The following is a 25,667-nucleotide window of genomic DNA, read 5'->3' on the forward strand; positions in this document are numbered from 1 at the left end:
ACCAGCTTAATTTAAGACCTAGACATTCTGGCCACACAGAATTACTTCCTAACTACATTTTTACAAAATTCAATTAGAAAAAAAAAAAAAAAATAGAAACACTGGGCTTCAGCAAGTCCTGTACTGGACAAATCACAATTATATCAGACCAGGTTCTACATCAGACTTTCAGAGGGCATGTGTATGGAACTGCTGACTGAGATGTACTAACTGTAGCCAGCATTCAAGACAAGAAGTCTGATGGAAATGTGATATAAAAATCCTCATGGATCCTCACTCACTCACTAAAGACATATGGCTCAGAGAGTCAGCTGGGGGGGCAGGGTAGCCACTCAGGGAGCCCAGGCAAACTGTGGTGAGACTGTAGCTGGTTAATTTTAACCAAAAGCTTTTGAAAAGTAAAAAAGACAACAATCCACTAAGTTAGTTTTAAAGCTATCAACATTAAATAAAAACAAAAACATTTCTCTCACCAACGTTAACTATTAAAGTATATGCATTTTTAATAAGCTAACTATAGCTTTATGATAAAAACTTTTTAATTAAAGTATAGCAAACTCTAAGGCAGCATAACTGAACAGGACAATTAAAGTAGACGCCACAATTATTTACAGCTTGTGTACTACTTCTATCCAAGTCCTAAGTACCTATCCTAAGCACCTGATTCTGGACAAAAAATGCCAGAAACATTTCCTTAATTTCAGAACATTTTCTTACACATCCTTTAAAAGCAGGGTGCCATTCAGAAGCTGTTTCAAAGTGAAGTGACACTTTCAAAGTGTCCAAGTTTCTAATGTCTGTACACACCACCTCTAAAATTCAGGCATGTGTGGCTGTGTTGGAATAAGAGCTTTTATGTGCACTCAAGAGTAGAAGCCCTAAAAAACTGAGATCTCTTGAGCAAGATGTTAAAAGTTTCAGAAATATTAAGTTCAAAAAGATTTAAGCCCAGCATGAATACAGCCTTCAACATTTGAAGGAAAAATTCAGAAATCAGAGATAGCTGTTTGAAAATAAGTTCAGATCAACTGAAGGAGGTCCTTTACATCTGAGCTCCCAGATGTGAGGCTGTGACAATAACTTAGAAAGTAAGGACTGAGTTTGTAAGACTCGTTTCTAGCTGGGAGTACCTAAATTCTATAAATCTCCATCTGCACTGACAACATCTGAAAGACTAGCTTTGCATTATTTAAAAAACAGACTACTGAATGATGAACCTAAACATCTAAAGTTTCAGACCACTTCTGAAATCCATGCAAGTCACTAGGAAGACAACTGCATCTATCACACTTGCCTCCTGCACAACAGTGAGCTCCTTGCTGCTCCAACAATGAATTCCATCTCAACAGAGGTTGTGACCTGCATCCCAAAGTCTGCTTTTTTTGATGTACTTTATCTGCAGTCTAAACCCAGCAGCTTCTCTTGTCAGACTGCAGTGATAGCACCAAGTATACAAGCTGTAATGAAGTACAGTATCCCTCATGCAGTTTTGTAAGCAGTCTAGAAGAAATCGGTTTCACAGCTACTGGTCCAGAACACTAAAGTTCAAATCTTACAGGTAAGAATTGCTTCCTTTTAACATCACAGTCATGTTATAGTCAAAATTTATTTACTCCAGCTACAGGGCGTAGTCAAACAGTAGCACTTAGGGTTTACAAGGATATTGGTCACTACATAAAATCATTTCAGACAGAGTTAGGAATAAGATTTGTTTCAACATGTGAGGTCAGAGCCACTCAGCCACACTCCATTTCCAATTCAAGTACACCAGGTCAGCCAGCTACTTACCTAACATGTAGCCCATACATGACTAAGACAAAGAACTATATCAAGAAATCCCTTATCCTGAACTGTAATTTCTATCCACTGAAGAGCTTGCCACTGATTGGGAAAGCACAATACCATTCTCCCAGTCCAAAGGAGGCAACAGTTAATGCATAAAGCACATCAGATAGACCTCTGAGCGTGTTTTGATGTCTTGCACAACAGTCCCCTGCCATTGTATTTCACAGTATGTGTTCTTCCAACTATTTTTTCCCTAATTTTTTTGTATTTAATGCATGTGGTGTTGGGAATGACTGTTAGAACAGTGATGTGCATCAGTACACAGATGTTCCACATTTGTCAAGTCACATGAACCTTGTGGCTAACACCCAACCATTAAAAGTCTAAAAATCCTCCTACATAAAAATCTACATGATGCATTTGTTCCTAGAAAAACATTAGACAGCATACTAGATTGTGGAGACAGATTTCTCCGATATTGTTCTTCTTTTAAGAACAAAACAAAGCTCCAACTAGCTTTCTTTTGTTTCAAGAAGTAAAAAAGGATACACAAAAATTAAGTCAATTGGTAGCTTGACAAAATTTGCCAGAGTTAGGAGAAAGACCTTAAAATTCAATTAACTGTAACATGCAGTGTAAAGAAAATGCACATGTTACATATAATCATATCCAGAACTAATTTTTGACAGTCCTTTTTCTAAAGAAGCTGGAAAAAACTGGGAATGAAGCAGATAGCTTCATAACCAGCACAGGGCTCCAAACTTTTCACTCAAAGAAGCTTCCCAGTTTATTCCTTTCCAAACATCCAAAGATGCAGAAATGGATGTCATCAATACATGACCTAAGGTCTCCCCTAAGATCCTTACATTCAGCACTGCCTTAATGGTAAGAATCATAGCTCAGAATGCTGCATCTAGCTAAAAATTTGCATTGTCCAGGGTTAGTAAAATACTCCATTCTAGATCTTGTACTAAGCCATTGAAAAAAGGTCACACAGCAGATTGTGAGTTACCAGACAATTGCACACAGACTGATGTTCTCCTAAGCTGGCAACATAACTCCTCAGAAGGATTTGTTTTAACACCCATACATGGGTAGGAACACCTCCCACTAGACCAAATTACTCAAAGCCCCATCCAACCTGGCTTTGAACACTTCCAGGGATGGGGTCTCCACAGCCTCTCTGGGCAACCTGTTCCTGTGTTTCATCACCTTCATAGTAAATAATTTCTTCCTAATAATCTAACCTAAATCTACCCTCTCCTATTTTAAGGCCATTGCCCCTCATTCTGTCACTACATACCCTTGTAAAAAGTTCCTCTCCAGCTTTCTTGTAAGCCCCCTTCAGGTACTGGAAGGCTGCTGTAAGGTATCCCTGGAGCCTCCTTTTCTCCAAGCTGAAAAAGCCCAACTCTCAGCCTGTGTTCATAGGAGAGGTGTTTCAAGCCCACTGATTACATTCGTGGCCCTCCTCTGTACTTGCTCCAAGAGCTCTATGTCCTTCTTGTGTTGGAGGCTCCAGAACTGGACACAGTGCTCCAGGTGGGGGTCTCACAAGAACAGACTGGAGGGGGAGAATCAGCTCCTTTGATCTGCTGGTCATGATTCTTTTGATGCAACCCAGGATACAGATTGCTTTCTGGAGTGCAAGCACACACTGCCAGCTTATGTTGAGGTTTTCCTCAAGCATCACCCCCAAGTCCTTCTGCTCAGAGTTGTTTTCGATCCAGTTTCCACCCAATCTGTGTTTGTGTTTGGGACTGCCCCAACCCACGTGCAGAACCTTGCACCTGACCTTGTTGAACTTCATGCAGTTTGAATGAGCCCACTCCTCAAGCCTTTCAAGATCCATCTGGACGGCATCCCGCCCCTCCTCACCACACAGCTTGGTGTCATCAGCAAACCCACTGAAGGTGTACTCAGTTCCATGGTTCATGTCACCAACAAATATGCTAAACAGCACCAGTCTAATTACCAACTCTTGAGGAATGTCACTCACAACTGGTCTCCATTTTGACACTGAGCTGTTTACCACAACTCAGAGTGTGACCAACCAGTCAGTTCCTTATCCAAGTTTCAAACACTAATTCCTGAACTATTTTTATTAAGATGCAGTAACCCTTAAACATAATCATGCTGTAGGTGACAGAACAATGTCCACCCAACAATCCCATTTCTAACAGGAAGTTATTCCAAATTAATTATGTATTCTTCATGAAATGCATCCAGCTTGCAACAGAAGATCTACAGTTCTGAAGACCAGCTCAGTATATTTGGATTTTGGCATACACTAGAAAGCATCTACTAATTCATACATCAGTGTTCGCATCCAAACAATAAATTCAAGTGGAATAAATCTAAACCATTCCTAGGGCATGTGACAGGCCTCTGCTCAGCACCCTAGAACAAGAGAGAGATGGTTTCAATTTCTTGCTGACAGAAACTTGTGTGATCCTGGAGAATTCACTGGGGTTGGTCTGTGGATCCCACAGCAATCTCATCCAGCTGCTGGCTGCCAGATTCCCACTGTATCCCTTCCTGAGTCTATCCCTTCCCTGCTCCACAACATGTGCTGCACTGACTCGTTTCAGACCAGAAACCATAAAAATAATTTACTTGTTTCCTTATACATTAAACACATGACTCAGTAAAGGGTCAGAAAAGCAGAATGGAGCCAAGGGGGAAGCTGGTACACATGGATGAGAACATGGTGGCTACTACCATAATCCAGCTCCCAGATCACTCAAGATGAAAAGAACTCTCCAGTTTCACAGGGATCTGGTAAGGATAAATAACTGAAGTTAAAAAGGCACAGAGATTCACATTAGCACACTGGAACAGTTTTTTAGTTTATATGCCCAAGGAAAGGATTTTTTCCACAGAACACCCATTTTGGACAAGTCTGTGGCTCCCATCACCCAAATTTCTAAGTTCCCTTGGGACTCTGAGTCTGAGACTTACTGAAGTAAAACGAAGCTTACAGAGGGATCTATGCGGAGGCAGGAGATTCAAGGAGAAGCCTGTTTTGCAGGAAACTTCAGTAGAAGGGAGGTAGGAGGGAACAGACACAGAATGGTCCTTCCTTTCTACAAGTCTTCATGCTCAACAAGACCACTGTGTGCTGCTGTTTCTGTACTTCCTTCTATACTTGTGTGTGGGGTGATTTATGTGAACAAGTGCAATCCAAATTATCTTTGCAGCTTTATCTCAATCACAACACACTTAGCTATGAAAAAAAAGGGAAGACACCATCTTCAGGAGGTTCCCTTGATAAAATTTCTCCAAAAGCTGAATCTCATTTGTCCTTTTAAAGAAAGGGCAAATCCACTTTTAAAGCACCCCAAAGAGGAGTTACAGCTTCCTAAGATGCACTGATGGCAGTGGCTATCCATCCACTGCTACTGGCAACATCTCTTTCTCAGCTATCCCTCCACCAGGGAGGGATGTTCTGGTGAGCATTTTTTTCTAGACTGCTGAAAGTGTTTTCTTCACAGTTCTTTTGTTGGCATAGCTGTTGTAGTTAGACAGAATGTATCAGAACAGATATGTCTTAACAGTATCAAGCAGCACCAGAAACATCACAACAAATTTTCATTTTATTAGCACAATGAGAATACAGGAGACAGAAAATATTTAGCAAAATATATTAACTAGCAGAATAAGAAACAAAACCTCTCTGAACATTTAAATGCTATTTCAAATTATAAAAGTAGCCTATAAACACAGCATGATTGGTAAAGAAATTCAGCATATACCTAATCGTAAGTTTCTTTCCTAGACATTCTTTCTACAACTATCATGTATCACCTCATGCACTGTTTAAAGTAAAAAATTGAGAAGTAGCCATTAACCCATTTGCAAAACCTTAAGTAGACTCTGGAGTCTTTAGTCTCCTTGTTTGTTTTATGAAATCACATCACAAACAATCCAGTCTTATTCATGAGGTAAGCTTTGGAAATTTTACTCACTTAATGAACTACATAATTATGTTAGAGATTATATAGTCCTGTGGGACTTGCATAGTTCCTTGCTAACTCTCTCCTATTAAAAACCTTATGTTGCTTACAGCTTATTTATGAACTTAAGTTCTTTTGTTTTAAGCTAGCTTTCTCACATTATAGCTTAAGTCTAAGAACAGATCATTTCTGTGGTGTCCCTTGTTGTCACCAATAGCAGCCTTGTTAGTCAGTAATAGGGCTGTGAACACTGTATGTAGCAGGTAATAGTCTGATTTGAATGGAAGCAGCCATTACCATTTAGTTTGCCAGTTTTGCATCAATCTGTTCGGAATATATTTATGGTGCTTGGCAGGCTATTAAAGAGTTGAGAGGGAGAAGCAAGCATGATAGCAGCTCTTGTTGAAGAGGAAAGTTATATATGATTATTACAACACGAGAAGCACTTGTGGTAAGATTGAACATTTTCAGAGTGAAGTAGTCTGTCTATGCTGACAAAATTCAGTTTTGAAAATGGAAGCAAGTATCATATGCTAGAACACCAGTAATACTGGAAGAACCATAGTATGATTGTTTTGCATGTCATTTAGCAGCTGGTGGGAAAAGGCTTCCAACAGAACAAGTGATAGAAGTACATCCTTGCCTCATTTAACTCCTGGGAAAGCCGGGCTGCAATTTTCGCAGCGTGTTTACTGCAATCACCACCCGGAGGCCTTATCATTGCTGGCAAGCTCAGTGAGCACTCCTTTCCTCCTGCCTCACTGCTGGACAGGACACCTAAACAAGAAGCAGACCTCCCTGTTTTGAATGCTTGATAAAGTGCAGCACAGACACCCCAGCTCAGCCCTGTCCTGCACAAGGGTGTGCCCTCTTGCTTTTCCCCGACTCCATGCAAATTCCTAACCTACATGCTTAGGACAGATGTTCAGCTTGACAGGTTGCCAGCAGCAGGGAAGTGCATTTTCTGAAATACAGACAAAGAGCTATAACAGAAAGGGAAAATTTTACTCTTTAAATTGAATTTTAGAACGAATTTTAGTGTTTAAATGACTGAGAGAGGTGGGGATTTTTTAGGCCCCTAACAAGCTTCTGCAAAGCTAGACACATCTCAGGCAATTCCCTCTCAGCTAGGTAACCTGCTGTGCTGAATGTGGAAGGGTAAGAACCCCAGTGAGTACAGAGTAACTACTTGCATAGTTACTTTTGAATTTCATCTAAGAGTGTCCTGAAACAGAAATGTGTACTATAGTTAGAGCTTCAGCCAGGAGTTCCAAGTACAAGTCACATTGCGTGAGCTCTCTTTGGCACGCTCACTCCTTAATCTTCAGCTTGAACTCCTTCCTCATCTTTTACATATCAATTATATATACCAAAAGCCAAGTACTAGCTGCATAAACTAGTTCATTCGCCAAATTCAATTTAAAAATTTAAGTGTAGAATTGCCATATGCTTTAGATGAAATGAGTGCGGGCAACCCAGTGAGTGAGAGTGGTCTAAAGTCACCCTTCATACAGGTTTCACTGACTGTACATTCAAGTAACTTCAGCAACTTTGACTAGGATACAGATGGCAAACAGAAGATTCCTTTATATTTGTAAACCAGCTGCCATTGATTCAAGTCACATTAGTCCATCTTGAACTCATATCAGAACATAGTCAAACACCGATGTTTGATGACAACTGCAGTAAATCGTCACGCTCAACTGTGAACCTGAGCAAGAACATCTTCAACTTCCCAAATTTTCTCCTAAAGCCCTAGAAATAGAGCACACTTTAATTAAATAAATTCTAATCTTAGCCAAAGTAAAATATTATCTTAAAGGTTTCGTTCTTTAATAATTTCCTATACAAGTAAAATGAGGCAACAGAGGTAGGTTTCATTACATTCTCTTTGCTCTTTTGGCAGGAGCATCAACTATTTAGGACATCTTCTGAAAGGGCTTCAAAATCAAATTACAGTGTTCTTAGACTTGTCAAGTAGCAACACTTGGGAAAGAGATATTTTAACAGCATGTAAACCAATGACTTTTGTCAATTTGAGTACTCTGGAGCAGATTTCCACATATGCTCATTAGATTGTCTTCCAGATTCTTAAAATGAATTATTTGAAACTTTCCTCCAGGCTTAAAGACATTTGCATGTTCTGATTTAATATGAACAGCAGTTTCTCCTTCAGAAGGCACATACAATTATGCCGCAGATTACAGTTGACTACCTCTTCATGAAAACCCCCCATGTATTCAAGACTTCAATACTAATTAACTTTTATTTGATTTGCCTAGTTTCTCTCACATTTTACATCTATGTCACCTCCCTTTTGTAACTTAAGTCCATGGCATTTAAGTGTAGGAGAAATACTGAAAATCAGATGCATCATTTGTCTCTAAAGACTTCACAAAAAAGATTTGAGCACATTTTGGGTGAGTAATTACTTAGTCAGTCCAAAGCCATTAGCAGTATGACATGTTCACTGTTTTAAAGATGCTGAACTACTTATAAGCTATCACAACTGTTTATCACAGGACTGCAAAGGAACAGACTTGGTTGATCAAGCACAGAAAGCAGCATGCAGTAATGGAGGCGATGGCAGCTTCACCACTGAATTCCAGCTCATCATAAACAGCACTTGCAGTTTCAAACTTGCCAGGACTGACAAAATAGATAACAGAGACAAGTGTCAATTAAAAAAAAAAATTAACATTTTTTTTAAAAGACAGTTCTACATATAGTAATTGGGTTTGTTTTTTCTTTTTTTCTTGACCCTCATTAGGCCTTTACCTGTAGAAACAAATTTGTATCATTCACATAACTCATGCGCTCCTTCCAAACTCACTCCACTGCTCTACTCCATTATTCAGTGGTGTACAAACCAAAAAATGGAATACAAACAAGAAAAACTTGTTTTCTTTTGGTCAGAAAAGAAAGATTATGTAAATATGGTGAAAGGAGAAGATTTGGTGGAGGTCAGGTAAAGGCAGATGTGCTAGAGTGGTCCCAGCTCCAAGTGCTTGGCCAGCAAAGGTGGAAGTGGTAAATCCAGGAATGTCCTATACAAATAAAAAGTGTGAGAGGGAGGGCAGAACACACTATGTTTCAAGTCTTTGCTAAATACAAGCCCTCTTCCCTAAATTGGGCAACTGGGGTTCATTTCCAAGTCTTTAGCTGTACAATAGACCAAGTTTCCATTAAATTGGAAACCATCATGTATCACACATTATAAAACCTGGCAGGTAGCTCCATTTTTAGTTATATTAAGCTATACTCTAAGATCTGCTTTGCACAGACATATTAGAACGTGTTCTTTTTACATCTCTGCAAAGGAAGAATAGAACTTGGACTTGGCAGATACATTGGCCATTTCCTGCCTAAGCTAGCCTAGAAGTTACAACAACTCTACCAAAGCACCATCATTCAGCAGCTCAGCACAGCAATGGCAGAACTGCATTGTAATTCAGAATTTAGAATCCACAGTCATCTCTCCTGGTCAGGTTGTTATGCACCATCCTAAAATGCACAAGCACATCATCCAGCTCCAACTGCAAACTATCTCAGCTGCTGGGATTATGTGGATCAACTGGACATGGCCTCAGTGTACAGCAACAAACCCTTCATAGCAAGTTACGGAGGAATACACAGCCAAAAGAAACAAAGAAAACCCTCTAAACACCCAAGAACAGACTAATGACAGAAACAGCCTATAAAACCCCAAATAGGAGGAGCTGAATATCCTACCAAAGATAACAGTGACAACTAATTACAGTCTTTAGAAGGGTCAGATATGGAAATGGAAGGAAGATTAAACACACAGCTCTCAAACAAGGCAGAAGGACACAACTAATGCTGCGTGGTCACTAACGAGTACGTCATGCACCAGCTTATTCAGATACACACTTCATGTATTCAAGGCATATTCCCTGTGTTTAGATTTACTTCCTGGGCTTGAGCATCTTTTGAAAGCATGACTGAAAACATCTCCCTCATTAATGAAATTAATTTCATTAAAAGGAATACATGTAAGAATTCCTAAAGTTTTAAAAAATATGTATTTCTAACAAAACAACATAATTAGAGACATACCAGATTCATGGATCCTATTGCATTGCTGTTCACTCAGGTGAACAGAATTTTCAAAAAAAGCTCAATCTATTAGTGACAAAATTACGCTAAAATTCAATCTGTTAGTGACAAAATTACACTAAAGTGGAGAACTGAAAAACTCTTTCAGTTCTATGATCAACTTCTGATCTGCAAAACCCTGAAGTATCTCATATTTCTCAACAACAATTGAGACAGCTCTTTTTACTAATCAATTATGGACCAAGACTGAAGACTTACTTATCCATGACAGCAAGAGCTGTTGTTGAAATGCCCTCCCCAAGGTTTTGGAGGTGGATCATGCAACGGAGAAAACAAACAGAAATGAGGAAAAATGAGGCAAAAGCAGTAGATAAGATGAAGCAAGTCTCTCAAGTTCCTAAGACAAGTGGAAAATAAAAGTGACACTTGAGAATTAGGTGCACACACAAAACCAAGCTTTTTCTAAGCAACAGCACTCGATACAGCAGAGGATAAAATAAGCAAACACAATACTCTATCTGCCATGAACAAAGTAATATCAGATCTTGTGTTCAAAGATCAAAGCAAGTTTGGATTCTTCTCCTTCCTTAAATTCAAGCTAACTATTTATACAGAATGAATTAAATAGTGTAATTAAATCTGGAGAACATATAAAGTAACACTTGTGAACATAATCCAAACAGTTCCAACTAAGTTCTAGCAGCACGTTTCAGGATAGGGGTCCTCCATGTAACATTTGTGAAGTTAAACCTGGCAGTGCAATGAGACAGCAAACAGCTTAAGTGCTATAAGCTGTGCTCAGCTGCCAGACCTTGCAGCTCAGCTAAGCAGAGAGGGCACCTCTGTAAACAATTAACAATGAAATTTCTCTAAACAACGTGGACTTGGCTATGGAGATGTTACCTTGAGTCTAAATCTCAGACCTGAATTGGACAATAGAATCACCAGACACACACAAAAAACCAAACAAAAATGAACAAACAAACAAAAAATTAAAAACCAACCAACCAAACCAAAAAGAAGACAGTAAGAATCTTTTCAGGGAGCTCCTCGAAATGAAACCTGTGACAGGTTTGTTTATACAGGTGAAGTTCGAGCCAATCAAGCAGTTGCACTCTGCCCATTGCTAAATGCTCTGAAATCGATTTAATTCACCCATAATGCAGGATGCCCTCCTGGGTCCGGAGCTTAACACAGCCACGAGTGCCCCCTCTGCACAATGGATGTGCATCTACCACCACAATGAAGTGAGAAATCAAGCAGCTTTGTTTTGGGTTGTAGTCTGTGGGGTTTTTTGCTTTAACTCAAACACTTTGATTTATTTATAATGAGCAAAAGTAAAATAAGATGGTCCTTTTTTTATTTTGGTCAAAAATGTATATATGAATTATTCTGGAGAATGTACTGATAGTACAGCACAGCCTTCTCTAAAATACTGAGGCAATTCAACACCTGCAGCAATCAACAGAGCCAGCTCAGGTGTCCTTTGTAATCAAAGCCAGGCAATAATCTGTAGATCTTGGTCTGGAAGATGATGGCTTAGGAGACAAGACTCCTGTCCTGTGAGGAAGGTGTGCAGGGTCTGTCAGAAGCAGTCAACTTGCCAAGCTGCACCTTTGATGCTATGAAGTCAGCAGGCAGAAGCAATGGTTTTGTTAAAACTCAGCTAGCAGTTCCTAGGAAGCTGAACACTTGGAACTGAAAATACACCAAGCTGTCTCATTACACCAAATTACTTTGTTTCAAGACAGAGTTTATAAACAACCAGCTTTTACCCTATATTCAAGTGTATGAGACATTAAAAAAAATCCAGGAGCAGGTTGCCACAACTCTTGTTGCCAAAACTGCATTAGTGGCAGTATTGAGTAGTTACAGAGAAAGACAGGAATCGGATCACTGCTGGAATGTTTCCAACCAGACACTTGTATTCTGCTAACTCAAACAAGACATTTTTCTACTTTGTGCAAAAATAAATCCCCATTGTAAAACTAGGTGAAAAAGCACTGAGCTTCACTGAGGATCAAAAGCCAGAGCCATCCAGGTTCCATAGCACATATTACTCTCTAATAAACTTAAGTACTCAGTGCAAGTGTAACAAAGCATCCCAAAACTTCCTTGTTGTATCACACGTGCATAATTATTTCAAATCTCTTTCCCTCCTCGCATTTCTTCCTCATTCACTTTAATTTACTCTATCCCTACCAAAGAGACATGTTGTTGCCATGACTATTTTAACTCCAAAATGCAGCTGCTCGTTCAGTCTTTGAAAGATGTTAGATGTTGTCATAGCATCTTGACAGTTTGATGGACAAGAATCTGCAATTTCAAATTAATAATAGTCACACATAATCAAAACCCTAAAAAGCAACAACACAAAGGATACAACACAATGTAACTGCAATACTTATTGGGCTTTCTCAGCTGTGATCTTTCCTGAAAAGTGTAGAACTTCCCTTAAAGAAACAACTTTTTAAAAAATAGTGTGACAAGGAGTTACAAATAAAAAGAAAAGCAAATCAACCCCAGCATTTTAAACTTCAAATAAACACTATTTCAGTATTCCATTTGAAAGTCTGTCTTTGTCAAATCACAGCTAAAAGGTGCAATGAGAAAACCCAGGTTCAGACACAGACCCACATTTGATGGTGTGTGAAGAACACATACTTTTTTGATGCTGCAGCATGAAAACCAACATTCTGAAGTAAGGAGCTGACTGAGAGACCTTGTGCCCAGCAGGGAGTGGGGACAGAGAAGGAACTGAGGGTTGGTGGCACGTCTCCAATGCACCATCTTAAACATGCATTGGAGGTTTGAGAGCTTCCTTCAGTTCCTTAACTCAGCAGAACACTGATGTGCTGACCCAACAACGAAAACCCCAGATAAAGCAGTTTAGGAAGTTGAAGGAGTGGGCTAGAGCCACCCCAGAATAATCAGCAGAGGTCTACAGCTGGCAGCAGGAAGGAAAGAGGGAAATGGGAGGAACAGGGAGCTGTTAAGACTCAAAACTTCTTCTACAAAATGGTATTATTCCTAAGCCACACACACACAAAGAGCTGGTCTGAAAACTGTAGTATTGTTTCAAAGCTCATTAAAATTGCCTCTAAAACAGTTTTCAGAGTAGAATTTTAGTGGGAGAAGGGATATAATTTCTCTACACCACCCTACAAAGTCTGCCCCTTCTAGAAAGAAGCTGAGGTTCCACAGAGTAACCCCACTATCCTGTGCAGGGAACATTCAGTAACATAGTAATAATATTGTAAATAGCTTTTACAATAAAAGTATGCAAACTGAATAGTTTTCGGGAGATAAACCACAACTGAGAGGGGGCAGCAAACACTGAGACTACTGGAAAAGTCCCAAAGCCTAAGGAGGTCAGCGTGTGCACCATGATTTCCAGAAGCAAGGGAGCAAGCCAAGGGTAGCATACTAACAGGATGCTGCTAGGGCTGGATCCCTGCACAGCATGAGCATAAAATGAACCTATTTTATGCACACTCTTCCGGTAGAAAAAACTTAACTTGACCTAGTTTAGTAAATTCTTAAAACTCTGCCAAAGCATTGTCCAGAGAACAGAAGACATGGATACTAGAAAGTTCCCGCTCTCAGAAATCAGACTTTCAAGGAGTCATTTAACTTCTTTGTATCTTTATTTATATGTAGTATTTTTAGGTTGTAGAAAGAGCAACAGCTACATAGGTATAATATAAAGGCAAGAATTGTTCAGGCTTGGGGAAATCAGACTCTAGACACATCATGACAGATGTCCTGCCTTAAATAGCAGCAGTAACGTTCCAGCACTTGAGAGCCCAGCTTACACTTCAAAATAGTAGAAAGTATAAAACATTGAGGATGATGTGATAAATCTGTTTCATACAAGTAACCTCCTCTGAAAATAAAAATATTTATTGAACTTTTTATTATTGCTAGCTTAGATAATTTGCTACAAATCCACCCATCTTCTTTCTTCTTTCATTAAAAAGAAAAGCAAGACAATCATGCTATGAAATTTGAGTTATATGCTTGTTAGTGTACTTGAAATGAACAAATTAGGGATGCAGTTCTCAGTTGAGAGGTTTGCCTTTGGTGAAGTCTGGAAAACTGATCACTTAAAATACAGAACAGGGATTTTTCTTAAAGGAAGGGAAAAAAAGAAAAGAAAAAATAAATTTAAAAATTGAGAAAACCAGGTCATAAAGAAAGGGGTATATAAAGCATAAAGAGTATATATAGTCTTGGTGAAGTGATACAAATAATTTTTCAGGTTCATTCACCTGAACCTCCTAGCCTATATTGCACGTATACTAGTGGTATGCAAATGACATTCACATTGTACATAAGTGTTGGCCAAGTGTTGCCAAGGATTGTGCACAAGCACATGTATGTAGATGTGTGTGTGTGTGTGTGTGTGTGTGTGTGTGCGTGCATGTGTGTGTTCACACTGAGTGGTGCTGATCCAGGAGATACCCAACCACCACAGAGGATTTCAAGTACACCAGTTTCAGAAATCCTAACAAAGCAACTCAAACACATTGCTGTATTTAATACAGGGATCAAGTTCTGTTGCTCCAACTGTCATACTTACAGACTTGAGGGGGTAAAAATAATTGAGAATTAAAGATGGTCTCAGGCTTGTAGGTATTTGACAACTATCCAAGTCCCAACAGCACGCACAGTGAATACAAGACTGGAAACATTTGAGCAAGTGATCTCCTGTTTATCAAAAGAGTAGCATGTCTTAGAGCAGCTCTCTGGAGGCCACACCAAAAACACTGGAACATTCTGAACAACTTTAGTACACAAAACTAATGACTGTTTTACAAGAGTTAGAAGTTTTCCACAATAAGAATTTGTGGTTTCCTGTGCATGAAAGGATGCCAATTCATACCAGCTTGTTCATGGAAAAAATTTTTTCAGGGCTTCCTTAAGAAATCAACATCTGTAACACCAAAATTACACATTTTGTTTCAGTGAAGACTTTTGTGATTATAAGTTCTCATGTCAGTCTTTGCTTAAGAAACATTTAATGAAGTAGCATTTGTTTATCAGAAGGACACCGTCTATTATTGCATTATGAAAGTTCATTTGTATGTTACTCTAGGAATTTCACAATTAATTGTAGTTCTCAAAGATGGTATTTAAGGTGTCCCTCTCTCTATTACACTTGGAAATACCTTTTGGCAAGGCTTAAGTTCAGCACAAAACCACTCTGGCACGCAGCTTCCGTACCTCACACACATATATACATATATGCATTCTGAGGTTTTGCATTTGATTTCAGCAGCTCACATTTGGCAAGCACCTCCTAGGAGCCCAGAAAGAGCATGTCCAAGCAAATACTGCCTTAAAGATTTATTTTAAGAGGCTACTAGGTCAAGATTCCAGTAGTAGGTAAGATGAAACAAAATCACTGGTAAATTCTTTTCCACAGCTCCTGACTGGAAGGCAGATTAGGTTCCCAAACCAGGGAATGGAAATTTACATCTCACCTGGAATGTTTCATCTGCCCTCTCCCTGCCCACACAAATCACTTCAAGCTGTCTGTGGCTGTACTGTCCCAGCAGGGTACACTACACAGTACATTCCAGACATGAAGTTTATTATGGAAGTATTAGCTGAGCATTCCCCTCTTAAACCACAAATTTTAAGAACCTGAAATGCATACCTAGCAGTAGTTAGTTATGCTATAGTTAGCTTTTATTCATGTAAGTCTGAGGAAGTTGTTTAGCTGGGTGTAGTGCCACTTCTTAAACTCAAAGTTAATTTTATTCAGTGTTATTTAATTTCAACCTAGAAGAATTAAACTTGCATTCCATACCAGGATTCCATATAAACAACTAATTTCCATATGCCAGGCTTTTGCTTGCTTCAGGAAACCAGAACAATTTTGTTGCCAACCCACAAAAAAAAAAAAAAAAAAAAAAAAAAAAAGTATTTACATGCAAGTTGTAAAGTCAGGCATGCACCAAATATTATGAAGACAAGACAAACAAGTGTATTTGAGAAAAAAACAAATCCTTTGTCTGTCAACTATTGGCACTCTACAATACAGCAGGAAGGACAAGGATAGCATCCAGGAGAGGTTTGGGGCAATGCCATGATCAGAGTGTTTATAGAGTTCTAGGGAATCTTTGCTCTGTGAGATTTGCAAGGGGCGAGTTTTGTACAATCTCCTTTGCAGTAACATTTGTCACAGCACATGCTTTAAACCACAAATTACAGAATACTCTGACTAAAGTAATTTAAGCCGAAAGCCAACAGTGTGATCTAATCAGAAATGCATATGCTAAATAGTCTTGTGGAGTAAGGTGGAAGAAGAAACAGTTTCTTAGCAGTTAACACCTTTAAGATGAGAGGAGAGGGCAGCCTCACAAGGCAGCACACAAACAAGGCAAAACATCCAGAACACAGGTAACTATAAGAGGCAGCCCCAGCAACAGCAGCCTAACTAAGCCAGATCCTTACTGAGATGTAATACTGCAGAAAATGTACTTTGTTTTCCTTCTGTAATTCTTTTCATTATTGCAACTTTTGTTTAAGTAAGCTTCTTTCAAACCCTTGAAACTTTCCAGTGATAAGAGGTGATTGTGTCTTTTATCTCTGCTCTGGGGTGCCACACACATGGCTGATCAGTTACACACAGGGAAGAGTCAGGATCTGCACAGCCTGTGAGACAGCAGACACCCAAGCTCACCAGCGTGCAAGACAACCCATAGTAAGAGCTGCAACCTCCCTGGAGAGAAACAATTTAAATTGCCAAAATTAGAGATGACAACTCTCATCACACATCAAGCTGTGGCTTGGGGGAGTAACTCTACCTGATGCTGCTCTATTTCTCTCTTAAAATTAACACATACTGGAATTCTGAGTTTTAGAGAGCAGTGGAAGAGTCAGTGATGTGAGGCAGGCAACCAAGCACTTATCCCGAGCTGTGCAAAGGAAATCATTAACAACAGAAAAAACAAGCAAACGAAAACAAACAAACAAAAACCAAAAATCCCACAAAAACAAAAAACCAACACCCTCCCCACACACAATACCACCAACAATGGAATAATTTCAGTTACATTTTCAGAACAGCAATTTCCCTGCTGCTGGAAATGCTGCTCTCCTGTGCAATCCACAAGGTCTCCTCCTCTGTTAAGCCTTACAGCTGTCAGCTCTCCTGCAGTTGGAAGGCATTACATGGAGAGACATGTCCTTAAATTGACTGGAAGGGCAATTCAAAGTTTAGAGGAAACTTTAAAATAAATATTTTCCCCTGCAGGGGATGGAGAAAACTTAAGTCAATAACACTGACAGAATCTTTCACTTAAAAGAAAGAAGAGAAAAAAACCTCTCTCAAATGCTCTGTCTTTACACCTTTCCAGAACTTTCATCAACTTTACCAAGTAGTTTTTGGAGGTAGGTGAGGGAGTAACCCCTTCTTTTTCCCTCATGGCTTTTAAACATGTTTAGCAATTACAGCTATATAAAGTCTTAACACTTAATTTCCCACCACCTTCCACGAGATAAATTTCTTTCTCCTAAAGCCTTTAATAACTGAAAACTTCTTATTACTCAAATACTGTCTTCCTCCTCTGCTCAGCTGAAGACAAACCAACACTATTTTATTTCTCTAATTCTACTCCTCTCAACCTCCTCTATGTCCATTTCCTACATTCACTGCAAAGAGGCTTACAAATTAATCAGCAGCACTTAAAAAAACAGGAGGCACACTCCCTAACCTTCCCTGACAGATGTTCTTCCTCCATTCTCCATGCATCTTTCCCTGCCCTCAGTATTACACTCCGTTGTCTTCCTCTGTTTTTGAAACAAGGACAGTTTGTTGTTCTGGATGACAACCTCTGTTTCCCGAAGAACTGCTCATTCATATAGTTATTAAATCCAGAACACATATTAGTTTCTACATTTTCTTTCTAACTACATATTTTAAGCTAATACCCATGACTTTGCTCAGCCAAAGAAACTATGTATTGAATATTATCATTTCAAACTGTACGTCTGTATTTGTGCCATGATTTCAGCCAAATACTGATATAGTACTCCAACACTGGGTCTGAAAGAGTAATTTTCAGAAGACAAGAGCAACCTCTTGCCAAAGAGTGTTTCAACTTCTTTAAAGACACTAGCATTACAATGGAAAAGTTGTGGAAACTCTCAGCTATTTGGAGATAGCAAAACCAGATCCAGAATCAAGACTTCAAAATCAAACCTTAACTCATTAGGCTTCTCTTATATTTTTGATCCTACAGGGCAAGTCTCTATTATTAACCCAGAGTCATCCTATCCTCTTTAAGCGTAATTTAGGTAGTATTAATGTTTACCACAAATACAAAAACTACAGCCAGCTAGGATAAAGTAGACCTGGTGAAAAGGAAAAAAAAAAAAAAAAAAAGAAAAGGAGAGGGGAGGGAGGAAATAAATGTTTCAACCTGTTACCTGAAAATTTCCTCTCTGAATAACAGGGTTTTCTGTCCAGTAACAATGGGTAACTTGGTGCCTGGGGCAGAGGCTGCCTTTTCTCTTATCAACAGCAAGAATGCACAAGTTATTCCCTTCCTGTCTCCTTCAGCATGAAATGATTCACACAGCCAGGAACATTCACATTTATGCTTCAACTACAACTGTATTACATACACTTTCAAGAAGTCTTATTCATGTCCTCGTATGGGAGTATGGAACACTAGGTATTGAAACTAGTTCGAGCCTCTGAAAACTTAGCTTCACTGCTATAATTTTTAACAATCACATTTAACAATCTTCTGCAGCAACCAAGTGTATGTTTCTTCCCAACCTATTCTACAATGTCAGTTTAAAATTTTAGCTAAATGTTTGTAACAGTAACTTTAGTCTTTAGGAGAATTCTCTTGAACTTACTCTGTTCAAAATTTTCCTTGAAGTTCACAATATGAAGATACTCTGCCTTTTAACTTCTGTATCTCCAGGGAGATCGTTATGGATTCACTGCTGCAGAAAAGGGGAGTTCAACCACACAAAATATTTTCTGGACTTTCCCTGTCCCTTTCATGGCAGAAGCATCAGGCCGGATGGAAAAATCCAGAAAGCAGAGCTCAGCCAATGGTCCTTCACCTGGACTGACCATTCACAGCAGATAAAAGGCATTTCGGAGACCCTGTTTGCTCCTCAACATCTGATAAAAGCAGTGCTGCCACTGAAAAAAAAAAAAACTGGCAAATGAAGGTGTTAGCTGATGAGAGTAGAAGAGGCCTTCTTAAACTAAATATTGTTCAGAGAAGTGGAGAAACAAAAGACCTCTTGACATGGCTTTAAGGGGCACCTTTCATACTCCAGTTCTTTTGGATTCGTTACTAGCACTGGCTGTGAATGTTCATATATATATGTAAACAGAACTGTAGTTTGTATTTGTAACAAATCTAAAAAGTAAGATTTTTAAGTGATCTATCCAACCAATGACAAAGAAAACTTCTGACAACTTTGATACAGTAAGAACAGTCAGCTCTTAAGTATATGAGAAGGAGGAGAGGGGCTTCCAGCACCTAGCATTTAGCAAAGAAGTCAATTTTATCTCCACTAATACTTAACACCAGAGAAACAAATGCAGCTACAGTTGCCTGTATTAAGCAGCTGGCAAGCTCAGAGATGGAAAAGTTGTGGAACAGCTGGGGAATGTGAGACCCTTTTGAACGGGCTGCTATGTGATCCAAAATAATGGTGCGTGTTTACACACAACACAATGGCAGCAACAGCCAAGTGCAGGTCTGCTGAATGCACTGCAGCTGCTCCTTCTCCCAGACAAGGCACAGCAAGCAGATACAAAGGAGTTCATATTCACAAAAATATGGCTTTCATCTTAAAAGGCAGCAGTTTGATTTCCAAAATAGACAGCTGGCCTTCCAAACTGGACTAAACCATACGAGATTCTGTATTAGAAGCTACCCTTTAAAACAAGTCTGGATTAGGGTCGTAGAGCTTCCAAGCTACTGCTACTTTACCACCAAATGTTTCCAACAAAGCATTATTCAGACCAAAAGGTTGCCATAAAATAGATAAAACACTTCACTCGTGACAGTATTTTCCAGCTAGCATCAGGAAGACAGATACATTCATATCGATACTTTCTATATAGACACAGACTACACAGATGTTTTCTATCCACTTTAGAGAAAGATGTTCAGAAAGAGAGGGTCTGAATAAATACCGGCTATTTTACAGCTTTCTTACACTAGTGTTTGCACATTAATGTAAAAGTAGCTTGCACAGGAAGACAATACATGCCACTGCTTGCACATAGATAGAAGGATAATCCTTATCTGCTGCTGCTTGTGCAATGACTGACAGCACGCTGCAAGGAAAGCTCACTTGTTTCACAATTGCCATCTGAAGGCAATACAACTTTTACACTGACTTGCACAAAAATTGCATCATCTTATCTCAAGCAATCTTCCCACTTTTCAAGTCTCAGAAGCACAGTATCAGTAGTGCCATCTGTCTTGCTCAAGACAAAAGATGATTAAATGGTGCTAACAAACTGGCTACTACTTTGTATCATAACTGTATTTCTAATTATGCTAGGCACCAAAACAGTTAGTAATGGAATGTTTCAATCCACTGCATCCTAATTAAAAATAGTATCACTCAAAAGAAACATTTTGACAGAGTAGGAAAGAGATGGCATTGAAAGATTAGCTCTTCTGCCTCCTCTGCACATAGCCATTAATGTGGCTTAATCCCAGTTAAGAGCTATTCAGAATATGATGGTTAAAACTGGACAAAGACAGCTGTCATAGCAACAATAACAGATGCAGGCACAGTTTTTAACCCCCTTCTCTTATACAAAGAAAAATGCTACTAATAGCCATCACAGGGAGGAGGATTTTGAAATAAGAGTTGCAAGATTCTGCTTTGCAATTAATGGGACTCCATCAATGGAAAGCACATCTCTCAGCACACCTAGGCAAGAAAATGCCTCATCTGCACACTTCAATTTCAGACTTCTAATAGGCTTTCTACTGAAAGCCTTTTGTGAACAAAGATGTATTTCTAAGAAATTCCCCATATAAATGTGACATAGATATGGAATGAAGAAGGAAAATAAGTATATTCTTGAGTCACACTTCCAGAAAAGATGTTAGTGGTACTAAAACACTATAATGCTAAGCAACCTTCTTGCAGGCAAAGCAGTAACAGGCTTGCTGCCCTTTCTCCAGAGTTTTGAACTACTTTTGCTACCCTGATTTATCCACACTACTCTCATGTCTAAGTCTTGTTCTCAAAATAAAATAAAGAATGGAAGCTTGAGACATGTTGGAATGAGTTAAAACATCAGTGATGCTTATCACAGTTCAGCAAAGTGGTGGTCAACCTACCTATATGAGCAAGTGAGATGTGAGTGATCTGTACCACCCACAAGCAGCACTGAACCTCTCCCTAATTACTCTCCCTACTCACCATAATGGATTACTTTTTCACTCAAGACCACAATAATAAATTAAATAAAACACAAACCCCAAACTAAATCAGCAAACCACAAGGAAGCAAGGAACTCTAATTCCTCACCAATCAGTCTCCACTAAATTAATTACTGCAATAAAGCACAAAGTCTATCTTAAATTTCTAATGCCATCCTTCTCAGGTACATACAAAGTAAGTGTATTTCATTCTTTGGTTCCAGTCTTCTTTGTAATCAAACCACACATTATAGTGTGCTTGCAATTAAAAGACCCAATAGGGTATTTCTGTGCATGAATGGCAGGGTGAAGTTTCATCTTTCAAAGAAGTTCTCTGTAACAAGCATTTTACATGTGGATATACACTCAGCTCTTTCACAAAATAATTACTATCACAATTATTTGCCACAGAGGAACTAGGAAAACAAATCTTCTAATAGCTTATCCCTGACTTTATTATAACTGTACACAGATAAAGTTTTTTAAAAAAATTTAGGAGGTACATCTACACCAAAGCTTACTTGCCATAATAAAGATTTCCCTACCATGTAGATCTCCTGACAGCCATGTCCCAACAGGCTCCAAATCGTTTATACACATACCAAGTATTGTTCAAAGCAGACTTGCTTTAAGCAAGATTAAATACCTGTTCAGTTTGAGCTGTCCCAATGCCAGCATAAACTACACCAAACTAGTTCAGACAGTTATCCCGCCAGGCACCAATGGCCTTTGAAACTCCCAGCACCCCAGAATCTGCTGCTTCTGGGAATTATGCCAGAAGCTGTGGGATAGCTCTCCACAGAGGACATTACAAATTAAATATTTTAGAAGTGTGCTTGTGTTTACATGGAGCAAGGCTGCAACAGTTCAGCATATGAGTCAGCGGGGTTTGCAGCCACACTGAGCAGTGCAGTTGGGAACTATAAATTTTCTAGGGAAACAAAAGAAGGTGAAGTGATTCCCCCAGGGGAATACAGAATGGCTGCACCTAGCAGGAACTAATACTCACCTGAAGACAGGAATTTTGTTTAGAACTTCACTGCTGAAAAGCCTGTAATTTTCCTGTGGTCGTTGCAGAGGTTTCTGCACAGCACAAACATTTTAGTCCTGCCTATATCAGATTTTAGCCATGTTATCATGGATAGCTAAGCTTACAGGCATGCACATCCACACTAGGATATAGTTCTTAAGACTTCTGATCACACTCTACTCCTTTAAAGTGAAAGTTGAAGTGTTTTTCCTATCAAGTTGGCAAAAAGAATTTTTTAATACATCTCACTTAATCTAATAAAAGCCAACAAAGTCTTCAGACAGGTAAGCAAAACAACAGAAAAAGAGTGACCTACCCTAGCGCATCTAACCATGCTGTCACCTATGGCCAGATGAACCTAGGGACCAAGACAAGACCCTTTTATCGAGGTCACAAGACAGAGGAAAAGGGGATGACATCTCAAGTCCCTGAATGTCCCACCAGGGAAGAACTTCTCATGGCAGGAGCAGCTTTCAGGCCTGTGTTTCGGGAGCTGAGTACATCACCACTATTCCTTTCTCAACAGGCATCTGTCTCATGGAGGCTTGATGCAGACCATGAAGAAATCAGGACTGAAAACACAGGCTGGATGGAGCCCTACTGGTTACACAGGACAGCAGACAGAGCCAGGACAGCACATCCTCAACTTGAACTTTGAAACTTTCAGATCAGAGGTAATGACACCTCAATGCAGAATACACACAGTTCTGTTCTAAACCTCATTATCCACATGAAAGAGTCAAAAGAGGCTTCTATTTTCAAATGGCTTTTGTTTCCATTTTGAACACAAGACATTAAGATAATTACAGGCTGAGAACATTTTTCAGTATTTTATATTTTGGTTACTCTTAAATAAACACACTTGCTGTGATAAAAATAACCAGACTTGTTCAGAACAACTTTTACAGGTTATCAGACTGATTGTTTGCTCACTCAAAAGAACTACTGCATATCTCCCAGGATAAGAGTACTGACTTTCTGCACATGATGCTGAGCTAAAATCAGTCTATGACAACACTAACAACTGTCAAAGACATCCCCTACCAAAACTAAATGAACAACTTTCACCTCCTAATTGCTTCCCAGGCCTCATGCTGCTGCCCCTGACAAGCAATAAACTTGAAGTTCACTCAAATCTTCACAAGACCACTTCAGTCTTAAGAGAGACAGTCATAATCTACATTCACGTGCAGACTTCTTAAGAAGCATTATTGCTAAAATGGATACAAAGGTGTCATTAAGTAGTTAACTCTACAGCACTGAGTGTCCATGTAAAACCCTACTGCACTCAGAACCACCAGCACATACTACTCGGTTTTCCCTATTAATTGCAATTATTCATTGTTCCACCTCTTTCTAACCATCTAACTGTTTGGGGAAGTTCAGGAACCAAGTCAGGGCAAACTGCAATCCCACTGCTGACTCATTTAAGCCAAAGAAGGTAAGAGCCCAACTCCTCCAACAGAGCCATTTGAGCTGTGGGTTTGCTCTGTCCCTGCATCAGCAAACAAGTACCCTGTTGATTTTGTCAGCCTTCTCCAGTACCCCGCTGTGCTGTACCCACCCAGGATCACGAAGTCCCTTTTTCTTTACGCCACACGTGCACGCTGCTGCCGATGCCTTTCCCCCACCCCCCAACTCCTCCCCAGCTGAGAGACAAAACTCCAAAAATTTCACGGCCCCGCTGCATAGCGGCCCTTGCTCCCTTGCAATGAGCGAGCACCCTCTGCCGCGCCTGCAGCTCACTGCTCCGCCGGCTGCGGGGACGGCCCCGCACAGCCCCCGCCGCCCTGACCCGCGCTCCCCGCAGCGCGCCCGCCCCGGCACGGAGCCGAAGGGCCCCCCCACCGCCCGGCCCTTGCTGCCGCCCGGCCCCCAGGCTCTGCCCGGCAGCAGCAGGTGCTCCCGCAGCCCGTGCGGGGACCAGAGAGAGGGCAGGAGCCCTCCGTGCTCCACATGTTGCTGCGCCGAGGAGAAAGCCCAGAGCCGAGTGACAGCTCGGCCCCAGGCAGGGGGGGGAGAAGGGAGAAAGCGGGGAAGTTTCGTGCGGCACCTTCGAGACGGAAACCCGCGCCCCGGACGGGCGAGGAACCCGAGACGCCTCGTCGGAGCCGGCGGCCGTGCCCTGGGGGCAGCGCCCGCACCGATCCCGCGCAGGTTTCCCTCCCGTGAGGAAGGGGCGGCGATCGCGGCCGCCCCCACTCACCTCACAGCCGGCAGCTCGAGGGCAGCCACAGCCTCTGCCGGCCTCCGTCCGACAGACCGACCGCCCGCCCCTCCGACCGGCCGGCGGGGCGGAGTGAGGCGGGGGGAGGCGGGGGGAGGTGGCACGGCCCCCCGCGGCAGGGGGACGTCCGGGGCTAGGCGGAGCAGCGCCCGGCGGAGGATGGCCCCGCTCCTCAACCCCGCTCCCCTCAGCGCCCCGGCGCGCTGCGGAGGTGACGGACCCCGGCGGGCACGCGGGGAGCAGCAGCCGCGCGGCGCTACACGGCCCCACGCGGGACGGGACGGGACGGGGCGGGGCGGGACGGGACGAGGCGGGGCGGAGCGGGATGGGACAGGGCGGGACGCGCCCCTCGGCCGCGCCCCTCGCAGCGGCCCCGGCCCCGCCCCCGCGCCCCCCGCCCCGCTGTCCCCGGTTCCGCGCGCCTCCTGGAGGCGCTGCTCCACGCCTTAAAGGGGCCGCGCCCCGGGCGGCCGCAGGGGGCTTTGGTTCTACTCGCGGAGTCACCTGTCCGGAGTCCGTGGCTGTGGCCACCGGCGCCCTGTGAAGCCCTGAAGGAGGGACCGAGGTACCGCAGCGGCCGCAGCTCATTCTTCTCCCGCAGGGCCGCAACTGGCGGGCTCGGGGGAGAGTGCCGGATTCTGCCTCAGGCGGCGACCGTCCGGCCTCAGAGCGCCTCTTCCGAGCAAGCCCCGTGGGGAGTCGGGGATGCCGGGGGTGGAGGTACCGCAGCGCCGAGTCCCAGCACATCCATCCCTGGGAGGCCAAGTCATGGCAGATCGCCCCCAGAGTCCCAGCCCTGCCAGTCGGGGAGCGTAAGGAGGCTCCGTGCCTCGGGCTGCGGAGCCGCCGGGCACATGGGCGTGAGGGGGCCCGGGACCTGGACCTGAACCTTCCGCCTCATCGAGCCGTGCCAGCCTTTGCGGCTTATGTATTAAAGTGGGGTGGAAGGTTTTTGGGTCCCTTTAATAGTGTCTGGTCTACAGAATACTTAATTATTTACTTAAAGGGATGGAGGCCCAGTGAGTGAGCTCCCGTGTGGCAGAGGAGCTGGGCAGGGCTCACCGGCAGTACTCCTGCCTAAGCCTGTCTTGGGGTAGCTTCTGCTTAGCAACAGTTCTGGACTGTGTTTCTCAGCAGTGTACATTCCAAGACATAGAACTTTT

The 25,667-nt window shown here is 41.6% G+C and overlaps 1 protein-coding gene across 3 annotated transcripts in view; it reads right to left on the reverse strand.

Annotated features, from left to right (window-relative positions):
* Positions 1–25,421, reverse strand: part of SVIL (supervillin) — a 137,771-nt gene extending 112,350 nt beyond the window's left edge. The window contains exon 1 of one of the 3 annotated variants that reach the window (XM_030446430.1): positions 25,009–25,421. The gene's annotated coding sequence lies outside the window, so the exon portion shown is untranslated. Of the gene's footprint in view, positions 1–24,483; positions 24,592–25,008 lie in introns of those variants that run through there. The other 2 variants (XM_030446432.1, XM_030446429.1) reach the window with 2 other exon arrangements.
* Positions 25,422–25,667: the final 246 nt, after the last annotated feature.

The sequence above is a fragment of the Calypte anna genome, chromosome 2 (assembly GCF_003957555.1).
Source record: "Calypte anna isolate BGI_N300 chromosome 2, bCalAnn1_v1.p, whole genome shotgun sequence".
NCBI classification, from domain to species: Eukaryota; Metazoa; Chordata; class Aves; order Apodiformes; family Trochilidae; genus Calypte; species Calypte anna.